This window comes from Bos taurus, chromosome 27 (assembly GCF_002263795.3).
Source record: "Bos taurus isolate L1 Dominette 01449 registration number 42190680 breed Hereford chromosome 27, ARS-UCD2.0, whole genome shotgun sequence".
Lineage (NCBI taxonomy): Eukaryota > Metazoa > Chordata > Mammalia > Artiodactyla > Bovidae > Bos > Bos taurus.
In genome coordinates, this window is record NC_037354.1 from 43,370,520 (window position 1) to 43,384,198 (window position 13,679).

A 13,679-nucleotide genomic window follows, 5' to 3' on the forward strand; every position below is an offset into this window, starting at 1 on the left:
GACTTTATTTTTTGGGGCTCCAAAATCACTGCAGATGGTGACTGCAGCCATGAAATTAAAAGACGCTTACTCCTTGGAAGGAAAGTTATGACCAACCTAGACAGCATATTCAAAAGCAGAGACATTACTTTGCCAACAAAGGTCCATCTAGTCAAGGCTATGGTTTTTCCTGTGGTCATGTATGGATGTGAGAGTTGGACTGTGAAGAAGGCTGAGCACCAAAGAATTGATGCTTTTGAACTGTGATGTTGGAGAAGACTCTTGAGAGTCCCTTGGACTGCAAGGAGATCCAACCAGTTCATTCTGAAGGAGATCAGCCCTGGGATTTCTTTGGAGGGAATGATGATGAAGCTGAAACTCCAGTATTGGAAAAGACTTTGATGCTGGGAGGGATTGGGGGCAGGAGGAGAAGGGGACGACAGAGGATGAGATGGCTGGATGGCATCACTGATTCGATGGACGTGAGTCTCAGTGAACTCCGGGAGTTGGTGATGGACAGGGAGGCCTGGCGTGCTGCGATTCACGGGGTTGCAAAGAGTCGGACATGACTGAGCGACTGAACTGAACTGAATGAGACCGAGGAGGATCATGTGAAGGTGAATGGATAGGTCTTGAATCTGTTTTGATGTCTGGAGGAAAGAAATCCTGCATAGGAACGTCCCACCTTATAAATGTCTTCCTTTTTTTTTTTTTTTTTTTTGATGTCTTGGGTAATGCGAAAGCTTTCCAGGCTTCACTCATATGCGCCTATACTGTGGCCGCAGACTCTGGAACCTCAAAGCCCCTGCTTTCTCTCCTGTCTGCTTACACAAGTCCTGTAGCAGCGAGTTGCCTCACTATTCTGTGCTTCCTCATCTGTCAAGGAGAGAGAATAAACTCTGCCCCCCAGGGTTGCTGTGAGCATCCTACTGTCTGTCTTGTCTCTTCTCTACCAATCAGGTATCTATCAAGTCATACATGTCTATGCATGTGCTTGTACCTACGTATCTGTCTTTACCGTTGGACACAGTCTTATTTCTATATCTCTTGATGTGATAGATGGTCAATTAACAGTTTTATAATAATACTAATAGTAATACTAGATAACCAGCATTTGATATAATTATATAAGCAGTACTCTTTTTCTCAAGCTCTCCTTTTCAGAAAAGTTCATTGAATTGGCTCCTAAAAAAGGGAAAATCTGTATTTTATTTCAAAAAGCCTTAAAGGTATTCTTCATATTTTTGAAAGCTGTGGGCACTTTTCTGTTACATTCGCAGCTGTACACCATAAACAGAGATGCAAGCACCTGGTTAAAATCATATCTTCATACTAAGCAAAAATTTTTTTGAATCAGTGTTTCTAGAAACTCCTGAAATTAAAGTTGAGTAAATACAAAGTCATGTTGCCCTTGTTAGGGATATAGTATTTCTTCTATTATGTGAAGTTTCATTGAATCACTTTAGGGTTTTTGCTTAGTGGTGAGTTCTCTGAACACTTGTAAACTGTTCTGGGTATTATAATGCTTGGATTATGAGTACCAATATTGGATTCCGACTGCCTGGTTTGAATCTGGGCTCTTCAGGTGCTTGACATAACCTTGAGCACTTCATTTGGCCTCCAGTTATTTAGTTTCCTCATCTATAAAACAAAGTAATTTTTGTGAAGGTTAATGTATACAGAGCCTTTGCTGCTGCTGCTGCTGCTGCTGCTAAGTCACTTCAGTTGTGTCCGACTCTTTGTGACCCCATAGACGGCAGCCTACCAGGCTCCTCCATCCCTGGGATTCTTCAAGCAAGAACGCTGGCGTGGGTTTCCATTTCCTTCTCCAATGCATGAAAGTGAAAAGTGAAAGTGAAGTCACTCAGTCACATCCAACTCTTCGTGACCCCATGGACTGCAGCCTACCAGGCTCCTCCATCCATGGGATTTTCCAGGCAAGAGTACTGGAGTGGGTTGCCATTGCCTTCTCCAATACAGAGCCTTTAGAATATAGGAAATACTCATTGCTGATAGTTACTATTAGTATTAACTTATTAGGGAATTTTTGCTAGACAGAGAAATCAAATTTTATGCCCATAGAAATGTCATTTGTATGTATTTATAATACTAGTTGTTTGTAATAAACACTTTATATATACCCATAGAAATAAAATTGGAAACTTTTTCTCTCTTTATCCTGTATGGATACAGGAATATTATGAATAAGAAAGAAATGTAAATTTCTATCATATATTTTTGGATAAAAATTTAACCTATTCTGGGATTGCCTAGATGTCTTTGGGTAATCAGTACCTAAGATAAACTTGTGTGATGTCTTTGACTCAACTACTTTTAATTATTCCAACTGTAAGATATTTCCCTATGCTATAATTCAACATGTATGATATTTGATGAATCAATGAAAGCCTCATGGAAAATATTTGTAAATATCAGCAAGTGCTGGATAAACACCCAGTGTGACAGATACGTTATAGTGAAATATAATAAAAATCAGTGGGATTTGGGATTTCTCTGGTGGTCCAGTGGTTAGGACTCCATGCCCTCAATGTAGGGGCCCGGATTCCATCTGTGGTCAGAGAATTGTATCCCACATGCCACAACTAAGACCCAGCCCAGAAAAATAAATAAATAAAATAAATATTTTAAAAAGAATTAGTGAGATTGAAGTCAAAAGAGAAGGGAAAACTCTGATGGGATTAGTGTTTATCATCAGTGTTGTATACATGCTTCATGCAAAACAAAGGAAACAGCTTCCCCATGCCCCCCCTTATTCTTGGCTTAAACAGAAGTGTCTGCAACTCATTTTATATTCAGGAAGCAAGTTTTTGTACCTGAGAAAATCCATTATAGTGCTGTAGTTGATTGTTTGAGAAGAGGGTTAGTCCCCTGAGATGAGAATTTGGATCAGGAATGCTTTTATGACGTCGGACAGATTATTTTCTCCTGTTATTAACTCTCCTGTGTTTTGCCATCTTGCTTTCTTAGCACCTGTGAATAAATGTCAGCAGATATCCATGAAACTTATGGAGAGTCTTCGTGCTATTTCCTATAGAAAGGGTCTATCCTAGTACCTGAAACTGCCAGAAGGTACACATTTCTCTAGCAAGGGATCATTTAAATAATATCTTAATCAAACGTAGACTACCTAGAATCAAGGAATGAACAAAACTGAAATGATTGTCTTAAACTCACTTTATTGAAAGAAAATAATACAATATACTTAGTGTAGGGTCATCTCTCTGTGTTTTTGAAATTAATAAGCTTTATTTTTTAAAGACGTTTCAAGTTTTCAGAATAATACGTGGAATGTATATAGAATTTCCATAGACCTGTCACCACCCCTGCCCCGTGATTTTGTGTTAATGTTTTGCATTACTGTGGTGCCTTTGTTACAATTAATGAGCCAATACTGATGCTCTGTTGCCCTTCCCAGGTGGTACAGTGGAAAGAATCCACCTACCAATGCAGGAGATATAGGTTCCATCCCTGGGCCAGGAAGATCCCCTGGAGGAGGAAGTGGCACCCACTCCAGTGTTCTGGCCTGGAGAATGCCATGGACGAGGAGCCTGGCGGGCTACAGCCCAGGCGGTCACAAGGAGTCGGCCACGGCTGAGCACGTGTGCAGTGCACACAGACAGCACTGTCATTAACTAAAGCTCATGGTTTACACTTGGGTTCACACTTTGCGCTGTACGTTCTGTGGGTTTTAACAAATATTATATAATGGCATGTATCCACCATTATAGTATAATACAGGATATTTGCATGGAAATTCCCTGTATTCTCCCTGTTCATCCCTCCCTCCATCCATGAACCCCCAGCAACCACAGTTGCACTGCCTATAGTTTTGCATTTTCCAGAGTGTCACACGGTTGGAATCACAATGGACACAGCCTTTTCAGATGGGCGTCTTTCTCTTAGCAGCGTAGAAGTTTCCGCCACGTCTTCTCGTGGGTCGACGCCACACTTCCTGTTAGTGCCGATTAATATCCCAATATATGGATAAACCACAAGTTGTTTATTGATTCACTTGTTGAAACACATCTTGGTTGATTTCCAAGTATTAGAAAGTATTGGTAAAGCCTCTGTAAATGCTCATGGACCGGTTTTTGTATGGACATAAGTTTTCATCTCCCCTGGGTTGATAACAAGGAGTGTGACTGCTGGATTATATGGTAAGAGTATGTTCAGCTTTCTAAGGGACTGACAAGCTGTCTTCCAAAGTGACTGTACCATTGGGCATTTCCATGAGCAACGGATGAGAGTTTTGCTGCTTTACATCCTCACCAGTATTTGGTGTTATCAGGGTTCTGGATTTTGGCCACTCAAATAGGTAAGTAGGGGTATCTCATTGTTGTGTTAATTCTCCTTTGTATTTTTGTATTTTTTTACAAATTTGTTTTTATGAAAGGCAGCAGTTTAACTCAGATGTCAGTGAGGGGGCGTTACCTAAAAGCCATGTATAATGATGAAGCAGCCACACCTATAAACATTACTTTGCAGGGCAGTGCTAATGGAGTAAGTCACAAAAAGAATCATTTCCCTAAATCTTCATTCAGTAGGTATTAAAAGCTGGGAGAGGAGATATTCTGACTTCAGAGAGATGTCGTCCGAGAGAAGGAGGGTTTTTTAAAGTTATTGTTTTCTTTGAGAGTCGTTCACATTTAGTACCAAAGTTGAAATAGCTTCTGTGATGTTAATAATAGCTGATTCCTTTTAAATTTCTTATGGTCCGAATGCCATTATCCTTTTATCAGAGAGTGTCAGTGGAATTCAGAATAGACTTTTGAACAGACAAGTAGAAGGCAATAGGCAAATCATTAAACTGAGAAAGCAACAAGCCAGAGCCTCCAATGAGACTGTTAGAATTTTAATATCCAACAAATAGAATAACAGAGCACTGAGCTACAGGAAGATTCTGCCTTCAATGAAGCCCTGCATGGGCCTGGAAACCAAAACAAAACAACTTACTGTGGTTCAAAATGTTGGTGAGACACCACCGGGTTCTCTCCGGTAGGACCAGGAATCCAGGCTCCCATTGTCCTATTGACCTATGAATCATTGATGAGTGATGTGGTTAGAAAAAAAAAGCTAAAGTTAAACTCCAGCTGCAGAATTTCTTTAGGGTAAAAGTCTGGAAATTATAGTATATGTACCTTGAATTTGACCATCCTGGTAGCATTTTCCACATCTCTTTACATACACCTTTATGCAAGTTCTCTTCATAACTTTTCCTGCATATGTTTGCTGGGCTGTGTTGCCCTCTAGGGCTTCAAGAATCAGGCACCACTTATATGCTAAAGGTCCTCTCTACTGAATCCCAGACACACATGGCTTTCATTCATTCATCAGTCTGTTGATTGGTTCACTGAGAAATTCATGAACATATCCAATTAGGGGTCAAGCAGATCAGCGTATCACTACAAGGTCTTGCACAATCTATTTCTTATCCATGCTGGAGGTATAACAGCACCCGCCGCTCAGAGTCACAGAGTGAATTGAATAAAACAATACTTGTCATTTTTGTATCCAGGTTCCTACTTCTACTTCCTTAGTAAAGATTATCGTCATTTCTTTCCCAGATTCTTTTTATTAAATTAATTTATTTATTGTAATTTGAGGCTAATTACTTTACAATATTGTGGTGGCTTTTGCCATACAGTGACATGAATCCACCACGGGTGTACATGTGTCCCCCATCCTGGACCCCCCTCTCCCCTCCCTCCCCATCCCATCCCTCAGGCCCATCCCAGTGCACTGGCCCCGAGCGCCCTGTCTCACGCACTGAACCTGCACTGGTCATGTGTTTTATACGTGATGATATATGTGTTTCACACGTGGTGATATGCATGTTTCACATATGGTGATATACATGTTTCAGTGCTGTTCTCTCAAATCACCCCACCCTCGCCTTCTCCCCCAGAGTCCTTTCCCAGATTCTTATAATAGACTTTCGATTAGTTTCTTTGCCTTTTGCCTGTTTTTCCCACCTATGTACTACCTTCTCTGCCTGGCAATGTACAGTCTCCACACTCTGAGGGGGTTAGACTGGGGTTAGGGAAGCAGAGGCCGAGAGAGAAGGCGGAGTTCACCTGTGGAGGAAGGCAGGCGATGCCGCACAGAACCCGCATGGAGAATCTGCAGATCTAGGATGCTGCTTCAGCTCCAGAAGTGTGCAGTAAGCCCTCGGATCCCACCCACCCTGTACTTACACGTGTCATTAAGGAAAGAGAGTCAGAGAGAAGGGACTTTTGAAAACTGGTAGCGTTTTCCTGAAAGGAATCTTCTTTTTTTGGGGGGGGGGTATATGTGATTTGGGATTCCCAGATGGTGCTAGTGGTAAAGAACCCACCTATCAATGCAGATGTAAGAGGTGTGGGTTTGATCTCTGGGTCAGGAAGACCCTTGAAGGAGGGCCTGGCAACCCACTCCAGTATTCTTGCCTAGAGAATCCCATGGACAGAAAAGCCTGGTGGGCTACAGTCCATGGGGTCACAAGAGTCAGACACGACTGAGGCAACTTGCAGTAGGTGATTTACGATGCTGTGTTAGTTTCAGGTAACAGCAAAGTGATTCAGTTACACACATCCATACGCCCACTCTTTTTCAGGTTCTTTTTCCATGTAGGTCATTACAGAGCATGAGAGAGTTCCCTGCTGTATAAGTCACTGCTGTTCAGCTGCTCAGTTGTGTCCTGTCCTACTCTTTTCAGTCCACGCCCTGTGGCCTGCAGCACACCAGGCTTCCCTATCTTTCACCATCTCCCAGAGCTTCCTCAAACCCATATCCATTGAGTCGGTGATATAATAGGTCCTTATTAGACTTTATTTTTTGGGGCTGCGAAATCACTGTAGATGGTGATTGCAGCCACGAAATTAAAAGACGCTTACTCCTTGGAAGCAAAGTTATGACCAACCTAGATAGCATATTCAAAAGCAGAGACATTGCTTTGCCAACAAAGGTCTGTCTAGTCAAGGCTATGGTTTTTCCTGTGGTCATGTATGGATGTGAGAGTTGGACTGTGAAGAAGGCTGAGAGCCGAAGAATTGATGCTTTTGAACTGTGGTGTTGGAGAAGACTCTTGAGAGTCCCTTGGACTGCAAGGAGATCCAACCAGTCCATCCTTAAGGAGATCAGTCCTGGGTGTTCATTGGAAGGACTGATGCTAAAGCTGAAACTCCAGTACTTTGGCCACCTCATGCGAAGAGTTGACTCATTGGAAAAGACTCTGATGCTGGGAGGGATTGGGGGCAGGAGGAGAAGGGGATGACAGAGGATGAGATAGCTGGATGGCATCACCGACTCTATGGACATGAGTTTAGGTGAACTCCGGGTTGGTGATGGACGGGGAGGCCTGGTGTGCTGCGATTCATGGGGTCGCAAAGAGTCTGACACGACTGAGTGACTGAACTGAACTGAACTGGTAGCTCAGTCGGTAAAGAATCTGCCTGCCATGCAGGAGACCCGGGTTTCATCCCTGGGTCAGGAAGTTTTCCCTGGAGAAGGAAAAGGCAACCCACTCCAGTATCATTGCCTGAAAAACCGTTGACGGAGGAGCCTGGCAGACTACAGTCCATGGGGTTGCAAAATGACTTAACCACTAAAGTTCAGTCAGTCAGTTCAGTCACTCTTTGCGACCCCATGGACTGCAGCTCACCAGGCTTCCCTGTCCTTCACCGTCTCCTGGAGTTTGCCCAAACTTGTGTCCATTGCGTTGGTGACGCTGTCCAACCATCTCGTCATCTGTCATCCCCTTCTCCTCCCGCCCTCAATCTTTACCAGCATCAGGTCTTTTCCAGTGAGTCAGCTCTTCACATCAGTTGGCCTATACTATTTATAAATCTGGAGTCTGAGAGCATGACAAGAGATTCCCCTGATGTTTGGTACAAAACTTCATAGGACCAGCACAGGAGATAACACAGATCTGCCTGCCCTTCAGCTTCTTCAAGCAAGAAGACAGTGCTGAGCGGCCTTCCAAATCTTTAGGGAACTAGAACAGCACACGCTCTAGAGTTTGTCGTTAACCAAAAGGACATTCAAGTGTGAAGGCAACAAGCAGTTTTGATCAGGCAGTGCTTTCTCAAGGGAAGCAGATTGACAAGCTTCACCCACCCAAGGTTGGATGAAGAAACTGTGGCTACAGGACTTACAGTGGCGAATGAATCCATTTAACTACAGGTCAAAGATTAAATAACGATGTGGGAATTATGATAGGCAGAGAGAATCACGAGTACTGTAAATCTTGTTCCAGTTTTAGCTCTGCTTCCTGTCACTTCCTCACCAGACTCAAGGCTCTTTTCCTACTGAAATTCTTGGAATCTGTTTTCATGGTCTTACTTACCACAGAGCCTTTAACACTAACTCTCCTCTGCCCAGGAGGAGCTCACTCAAGTGCCATCTCTTTTCCACCCCTATTCAGACACTCACTCTAGTCCTGCCCAATACCTGTTCTCCCAAGAGCCCAGCTTCACCGTTTTCTGCAGGAGAGTTTCCACATCACCTTCTTCTGTGTTCCTGTTCTCCTCCCCACATGTATAAAACTGTGTTAGAAACCTCCTCTTTCCAGCCATTCTCCCATCACAGCACCCTCTAAGACTGTTAGTTTTGCACTTGCAGAAGCAGGATTTGTTACACTCATTTCTTTCTAAATTCTCAGTGTCTTTCACAGTGCCTAATGTAAGGTAGACTCGCTATAAACAAATGGATACATATCAAAATGTAGATACGGTTCTAAGTTCTTTTTGCTTGTCTTTGTAATCACACACACACAACTGATATAACTCAAACATTTTTTTAGTGAAAAAATATGTATTTTAAAAAATGTAAGTGACACAATTCACCATTGTTTTGACTTGCCCAGACCAAGGTTTTAGGTAGAACCAATGAATCCTTTTTTGGTCATTAAACTATGTCATTTCAAGTAGTGGTTTTGTACCATTGAAAGATTAATTTTAACACTTTGATTTGCAAAGCAAACCATTAACTTGATTTATTATGAAACATCAACCTTACTTAATCTGACCAGACACCATGCTGTCAGCAATTTGACAATAATGATATTGTTTTCCTCCTAGTGACTGAGATTAACAATACCAATTTGCTAAGTTAACGCTTGTGTGGATATTGTCAATATATAATTGAGTGACCAACTTAGATAAATAAAAAACAGTTCTGGTATCAGGGCTCAACTCAACTGAACTGTTGAGTTTAGGCACTTTGGCCAAAGAAGCTACATTTCCAAATAGATGTGTGTGGAATACCATTTATTTACTGTTTCATTAAATAAATGTATTTTATTGCATGTTGAAAAAAACATTATAAGAGATCAAATTATCAGAATAAAACATAAAATCATACAGTAAAAAATCATATTTCCAAGTGATTCTTTCAGAAGGCAGTGATCACCTTTCTATAACAGTTGTTACAAAGTTTTCACTTGAAGAAACTCCTGGTATTATATCTTAACCTGCTACAATTCAGTTTAATGAATCCCTTCTGAAACTTGCAGTCATGTGGTTAAGCATATGTTGTCATCTTTCGAAGCCTAGAAACATGATATAAATATAATGAGACTAACGTGTCCTTCAGGCACTTAGTTGTCATTCGAGATAAATTTAGATATGACTTCCATTTTCTACCTCGTCTCTCCCGTTTTTATTTCACTACAAAGAAAAAGGAAAGCTAGTTTAGACGGCATGTGTTTAGACTACATAAAGGAACGATTTCCTTCAGATTTATGGAAGTATGGTTTTCCAGTCCAGTGTTCTTATGTACACCAACTGCGCTCCAGATTTGAGCGTGAACTTGTTCTTTTGGGGAGCATTGTCTCCTTGCTGTATTTGGGAGAAGGTTATTAGACAATCAGTCATATTTGTCACTTAGTCAATATTTAAATAAAGGTCCTAAGTCCTTAATTTAGGTTCATTTTGAGAAAAGTATACTGAAATTGAAGACGTATTTTAAAGATGGAAATGTATGGCATTGTTTAAATGAGATACCTCCAAACTTTTCTCTCTTCTTCTGTAATTTGAACTGGGAATCAGGGGTTTCATCCATATAATCTCAAGTACTCTAATCAAGTCCAAAAGTACATAACTCTGGAGCCTCGCTCTCCCATGGGGAGTCTGTGTAGTATGGAGAAACAAATGAGTAATCTCATCATGTCTGGGAGTTGATGAAACAGGAATAAAAGATATTCTATGAACAAGATGGCCAAGATCCCACATTTACAGAGTTAACTGAAATCGTCCGCAGGTGCACCTTGATGTTGGACTTTACCCTCCCACCCCCACCACCAAATGTGGCAGGGCGGCTACTTAACTGTGGATATCCATGGACAGTGCCACCTGCATGGCAGCGTCAACGGACACTAACACAAATCCCACACGGGGTTATTTATTTGTTGACCCTGCATATGATGGCGTGGAGGAGTCTCTCTAGGAGAGACTTGCTTCGAGTTAGGAGTCATTGGGGCAGGAGGTGAAACTGCCAGAGAGCGCACTCGCTCTTTAAGGAGGCGGAGCTAGTCCGCGAAGCAGAGAGCCTTGGTTTCACGGTCGGTGGGATGAATGTGGGACAGAAGGATGGGAGCAAGTTGAGACACAGTGCCCTGGAGAAGGAGTGTCTTGTCTGACACACTGTTGGTGTCAGAGCAAGTGAGGAAAAGACTTTGGATACCTGCCTTATCTGATGACGACTACAGAGGTGGATTCGGTATGGGATTCGCTCTGTTCAGGTAAACTGTCTCCTGTGTCTCCCTATGAAGTCTCCGATAATTTTTTCAGTACTCAGTCATGATTTTGTGAATGGATTACGTGGAGGACTTGTGAAGAAGTGCTTCAAGGCTGGGGATAAATGTCAAAAGCATCCCAGTGGAGATTGCTGGGTGTATGGGTCATATGCACAGACCCTCTCACTCAACAACAGGATTATTGTCCACACAACTTATCTTGGAGGTGTCTTGTTCTTGGGAAGTCTTTTTCTACCAGAAAATCTATTTCAGGAGGAGGTCATATTCTATTTTTGCCTATGCTTGCTAATTGTGTATATGTGTATGTGTGTGTACACATAAATTTCTATAAAACACAGATATGTAATATGTCTTGATTCTCTTACTCTTTTTAAAAATTTTTGTTTCGTATTGGACTATGATTGATTTACAGTGTTGTGTTAGTTTCCTATGTACAGAAAAAATATGTGTATTATGTAGCTTCACTTTATATATATTATATATATAAGCTCATTTCATATATTCTCTATATATAACTTCACTTTTCTATACATAAGAAACTGACACAATATTATAAGTCAACTATAGTATGTATAGTAAATATATATGTTATATATATGTATATATATTGCTTCAAACTCATTTCTCACTTAGATTATTTCAGAATATTGAGCAGAGTTTCCTGTGTTATACAGTAGGTCCTTGTTGGTTATCTATTTTAAACCAATAGTAGATTTAGGATTTCCCTGGTAGCTCAGATTGACTAAGACAGTCTACACTCTTTGAAAAGAAAAAAGAGAACCCCACCCTTTAAGTCTTTCAAATTTATTCCTTTGGGTGGGCAAAAGGAACCAGAAGTCAGAAACATATCCCTCCCTCCCAACTCAGAATCTGAAAAATACGTATTACATGGAACCAGGTTTTACACTTTAAAGATTCCTGACTGCACACATACACTTTTGGGTCTTATATTTAAAAGATCTGCTGGTATTTTGATTGGTACTACATTGAATCTATAAATCAACCAAGGATACCCGATACCTTAACAATATTAGGTCTTCTCTTAGTAATGATTTATAGTTTTAGAACATAGATCATTCATATGTTTTATCAGATTTACCTTTTTAATTGGGTTTTTATTGTTTATGGCAGTATGCAAAAATAGTTGACATTTTGTATCCAGTAATTCCAAATACAGATGGAATTCCAGATACATCTGGAATACAATTTCAGATGATGGAATTGTTTAATTCCATCAGATTTTCTATGTCGATGATCATACCTGCAAAGAAGGTCTCTTATGTTTTCCTTTTTCAGTCCGGGTGATGATTCTCTCTCTCGCTCTTTTTACTTTATAGTATTTTATTTTTATATCAATACACTAGCTGGAACCTGAATAGAAATAGTGAGAGCAAAAATTCTGTTGGGCCTGAACTTTGGGGGGAAATCATGTAATTTGTAGTCTCCTTTTTCAGATGGATACAGTTTCTTTCTATTACTAGTTTGCTGAGTTTTTTTAAATTAGAAATGGATTTTTTTATATTTTCTCAAATGCTTTTCCTATGCCTGTAGAGACAACACATTTTGTTTCGATTTCTGTAACTTTTTTGTATTTAGTTTGTTATATGATAAACAAAAAAAGAAAAACAAGAAGGCAAAGTGGTTATCTGAGGAGGCCTTACAAATCGCTAAAGAAATAAGAGAAGTGAATAGCAAGGGATAAAGGGAAAGGTATATCCAACTAAACACAGATTTCCAAAGAAGAGCATGGAGAGACAAGGGCTTCTTCAGTGAACAGTACATAAAACTAGAAGACAGAGACCAAAGGGGGAAGACTAGAGGTCTCTTCAGGAAAACTGCATATATCAAAGGAAATTTAGCCCAAAGATGGGCACAGTAATGGACATAAATGGTAGAGATCTAGTAGACACTGAAGAGATCAAGAAGAGATGGAAAGAATACACAGAGGAACTGAACAAGAAAGATCCAAATGAACTGGGTGACTGCAATGGTGTGGTCAGCCACCCAGAGCCAGCCATTCTGGGGAGCGAAGTCCAGTGGGCCTTAGGAAGCACTGCTGTTAATAAGCTAGTGGATGTGACGGAATTCCAGTACAACTATTCAGATCTCTAAAGGATGCCATCAAGGTGTTGTGTCTGATATGTCAGCAAATCTGGAAGACCCAGCAGTGGCCACGAGACTAGAAATGGTCAATCCTCATCCCAGTTCCCAAGAAGGGTAGTACTAAAGAACGTGCTAACCATCGGACAATTGCACTCATCTCCCATGCTAGTAAGGTCATGCTTAAAATCTTGCATGCTAAGCTTCAGCATTATGTGAACCAAGAGCTTCCAGATGTCCAAGCTGGGTTTAGAAAAGGACGAGGAACTAGAGATCAAATTGCCACCATTCACTAGATCATAGAGAAAGCTAGGGAATTTCAGAAAAACATCTATCTCTGTTTCATCGACTATGCCAAAGCCTTTGACTGTGTGGATCATAATAAACTGTGGAAAGCTTTTAAAGAGATGGGGATACCAGACCATCTTAACTGTCTCCAGAAAACCTGTATGTGGGTCAAAAAGCAACAGTTAGAACCCTGCAGAGAACAATTGATTGGTTGAAGATTGAGAAAGGAGTATGACAGGGCTGTCTGCTGTCACCCTGTCTGTTTAATCTATACGCTGAGCACATCATGAGAAATGCTGGGCTGGATGAGTTACAAGCTGGAATCAAGATAGGCGGGAGAAACATCAACAACCTCAGATGTGCGGATGATACCACTCTAATGACAGAAAGTGAAGAGGAACTAAAGAGCCTCCTGATGAGGGTGAAGGAGGAGAGTGAAAGGGCTGGCTTAAAACTAAGTAAAAAATCTAAGATCATGGCATCAGCCCCCTTACTCATGGCAAATAGAAGCAATGATAGAGCTCTTCTTCTTGGGCTCAGAATCACGGAAGACAGTGAC

The 13,679-nt window shown here is 41.0% G+C and overlaps 1 protein-coding gene across 2 annotated transcripts in view; it reads right to left on the reverse strand.

Moving 5' to 3' along the window:
* The window catches only part of LOC100300804 (uncharacterized), a 41,219-nt gene that overhangs the window by 11,373 nt on the left and 16,167 nt on the right, over window positions 1-13,679 (reverse strand). Inside the window, exons 2-3 of one of the 2 annotated variants that reach the window (XR_009493199.1) lie at window positions 4,954-5,033; window positions 2,814-2,970 (exon numbers count right to left, since the gene is read on the reverse strand). The gene's annotated coding sequence lies outside the window, so the exon portion shown is untranslated. The remainder of the gene's footprint in view (window positions 1-2,813; window positions 2,971-4,953; window positions 5,034-13,679) is intronic. The other variant, XR_009493200.1, reaches the window with a different exon arrangement.